We start from the raw sequence: 4,011 nt of genomic DNA, 5'->3' as shown, positions 1-4,011 counted from the left end.
TGTAAATTGTAATAAGAAAGATAGCCCGACACAGTAATACCAGTTACATGGGAGGCTGAGGCAGGAGGATTACAAGTTGAATCTCAATTATGGTAATTTAGTGAGACCCTGTCTCAAAATTTTAAAAAAATTAAAAAGGCTGGGGCCAGTGGCACAGGCCTTAATCTCAATGATTTGGGAGGCTGAGGCAAGAGGAGCCCACGTTCAAGGCCAACCTCAAGAACTCAAATCCTTTCTCAAAATAATAAAGGCTAAGGATGTAGCTCAATAATATAGTACCCCTGGGTTCAATCCCCAGTACCAACCAACCAAACAAACAACAACCAAAAAACCTGACTCTATGATGTGCATGTGCATTTTCCAACCTGATAGAACTTTGACCATGGAATTCTCAAAATAAGAACTACCGATTATTCAAATATACACTATGAAACAGAACATGTGAATGAATAAATAATTAAGGCATAACACACAGGGGCTGGACAGGTTATTTTTTTGCAGTGGTAGAGCACAGGTTTCCTGTGTGTAAAGCCCTGGTCCCAGAACCAACAGCAACCACAAGAAAATTCATTTTCAACAAAATTAGAGAAATGAACTTCAAATTGGGAATTCAGTAAATTCAACGATTTTCATTTTTATCAAATACAGATGTTTTGGAAAGTTATAATTTACTTATTTACTTTACTTTTCATCTCTTTTAGGACTTTTCTTAGGTAAAGACTTCTGGTATTAAGAATATTTTTATCTCTAAAACAATCAGCTTCTGGGAGAGAAGATCCAAAACAAAACAATCATGAATGACTATCAGCAAGGGCTGGAAGTTGATGACAACCTCATAAGACCAAAAGGCTGGAGTAAGTAAAAAAAAAAAAAAGAATCTGTAATCTCAGTGGCTTGGGAGGCTGAGGCAGGAGGATCTCGAGTTCAAAGCCAGCCTCAGCAAAAAGTGAGGCACTAAGCAACTCTAAGACCCTGTCTCTAAATAAATACAAACGGGGTCTGGGATTGTGGCTTAGTGGAAGAGTGCTCACCTAGTATGTATGAGGCCCTGTGTTCAATCCTGCACAGAACATAAAAAAAAATAAACAAAATAAAGATATTGTGTCCAACTACAACTAAAAAATAAATATTTTTTTAAATAAAATAAATAGGGCTGAGGATGTACCGTAGTGGTTAAGTGCTCCTGAGTTCAATCCCTGGTACCCCCTCAAAAATAAAAACCCAGGGGAGATTTACCCCTGAGCTACATCCACATATCTATTTATTTATTTTATTTATTTACTTATTTATTTATGTATTTTTCTTTTAGTACTGGGGTATCCAGCAGTGCTTTACGCTTAGCTACATCCTCATTATTATTTTTGTTTTTCCAGACAGGTTCTTACCAAGTTGTTGAGGCTGGCCTCCAACTTGTGGTCCTCCTGCTTAAGCCTCCCAAGTTGATTATTTTTCCAGGTTTTATTACAAATCTTTTACATAAAAATGGCAAAATAGGTGATAAAAGAAAAGAAAAAAGAGAAGATGCCAGATGTGGTGGCACATGCCTGTAATTCCATTGTTTCAGGAGGCTGAGACCAGGAGACTGCAAATCTAAGGCTAGCCTGTGCAACTTACAAAGAACCTGTCTCAAAATTTAAAAAAATAAAAAATAAATGGGGCAGGGGCTGGGAATTAGGTCAGTGGTAGAACATCTCTGGGTTCAATTGCTAGTACTGCAAAACATAAATGAATATAAACATTTTTTTTTTAAAAGGACTGCAAGCATATATCAGTGGGAGTGTACAGCACTCGTCTAGCATGTGGAAGGGAGTGGGTTCAATACCCAGAATAATAATACTGTTAATAATAATAATAAAGCCAACTCACAGAAATTCTCTACCCTCATTTTAGATGACACAGGCATATCCAGTTCACAGAATAATTGGATTGGCCTGAACCAAAATGTAAATCTGCCTTTGGAGGATGTTGTTAATAGCATGAGCTTTGAAGAGACCCTGAGTTCAGTTCTACAATTTTTAGCTCAAGATGCACAATATATGGACTACCTGCAACATCTCCACAGCACAAAGAAACGTAAAAAAGGCTTCCTAAAGCACTGCAGTGCTTCTCTACATTCAGGTATTGTATGGGGCTCATTGATGTGATCGTTTTCCTTAATATACCTAAAAACAAATGCACTGACATTGCATGTGGGTCAAACAATACAGAAGTGTCTGGTGTACAGTGCAAAAGTGTCCCTCAGTCACTTCCATTTCATTTCATTTCACTCCCATTTTATAACCACTGTTAGAGTTATGTGGATGTCATTCAACTCTCCTTCCATACTTATTCAGTCATGTTATTCAAAATTTTTGCATCCAGGAGATAATATTAAAACATTTTGTAGTTTGCATAACACCTATTTAATAGAATAAGTATAAAATACTTATGTATTGTTCCATTATGAACATTAGTTTAAAATCCAACAACAGCCAGGTGTGGTGGTGCATGCCTGTAACTCAGTGGCTCAGGAGGCTTAGGCAGGAGGATCACATTTGAGGCCATATTCAGCAATTTACTCAGCAACTTAGGTAAGACCCTGTCTTACTAAAAAATAAAAAAGACCAGGCATGTAGTCCATAGTAAAATCTCCCTGGGTTCAATCCCCAGAAAAGAAAGATCTGGGTGAGGAGGTGTGCCTATTGTCCCAGCTACTTGGAAGGCTGAGGCAGGAGCATAGCACGGTCCAGGCTAGCCTGGGCAACAATGAAACCTTGTCTCAAAGTGGAAATTTTTAATAAGGAGGTGTGCTGGGGGAGATAGCTCGGTGGTGGAGTGTTTGTCTAGCACAAACAGGGCTCTAGGTTAGACCCCTAGTCATACAAAACACACACACACACACACACACACACACACACAAAATCACAAACAAAAAAGGGGAGGGGGGAAGAATAATGAAAACATAAGTGAATTAATTTTAATTAATTTGTACCTTTTATGAAAATATTCCACGATTTTGAAAATGGACTTTCCCTTTCCTCTCTGCTTTCCACCATATACAACATTGATACAAAAATCAAATATATTCTCATGTGTCTGTTGGTTTTATTCACAGATCTTGTCACTCACAAAGAACCAGCTATGCCACGGAGCCAAAGTCCAGAGCATTCGCCCCAGTGTCCTAGTGAAGATGAAGGAAAGGAGGAGCGCAACTGGAGAGAAGAAGCCAAAGAAGAAGAAGAAGAAGAAGCGAAGCTAAAAGACACCCTGAAAAATGAAGAGGAACATGAGGAGCTCTGTCCCAGGAAGAGACCAGTCAGCAAATCCCTCATGGACACTCTTTGGGCAAAGTTTAAATTAAACACATGCCCCACAGTACAAGACAGGCTGTCACTCTCATTTGAATTCAGCATGACAGATAAACAGGTATAACTACCTATTTCTTAACAAAGTCACTTCTGTAGCACTATTATGCATATAACCAGCATCTTGATTCCTGTACTAATCACCACACTGGCCTCATTTTTTGCAGATACAACAATGGTTTTCTAAAAAGAGGAAGAAGTACATGAAAGAATTGTCTGAGCAAAAGCCCAGCAAAAGACTCAAGAAATAAAAAAGCTTCCACACATAAACTTCTAAGTTGCAATGAAGGAAGAAGGACTATATTGACTGCCAGTTCTATTTGTGTTTCCACAGTAACTAAGGGTCCTGTCGCTCTTTCATGTGGCAGCCAGGGGTACAAAAACAATTTGATTTACTGCTCGTTTTGCATGTAGTCCTATATCACACATACGCTATAGGCATTCAATTTTTATTGTTTTGTTTTTCAGTGAGGGAGATTGTACCTAGGGCTTCGTACATTGGTGGGCACTTAAGTGCTGCACCATTGAGCTACACCCCCAAATCTTAGATTTTTATTGATTGCAGTACAGAATTACATCAGCTTAAGTCCCAAAGTTCTGAAGTTCAATTGCTGTGTTGGCGAGCCAGAGTGCCAAATAATCCTCTCACTTTTTTTTTTTTTTTTTT

The sequence above is a fragment of the Marmota marmota genome, unplaced genomic scaffold, assembly GCF_001458135.2.
Source record: "Marmota marmota marmota unplaced genomic scaffold, marMar, whole genome shotgun sequence".
NCBI lineage: Eukaryota > Metazoa > Chordata > Mammalia > Rodentia > Sciuridae > Marmota > Marmota marmota.
Note: the sequence above shows the minus strand (reverse complement) of the source record.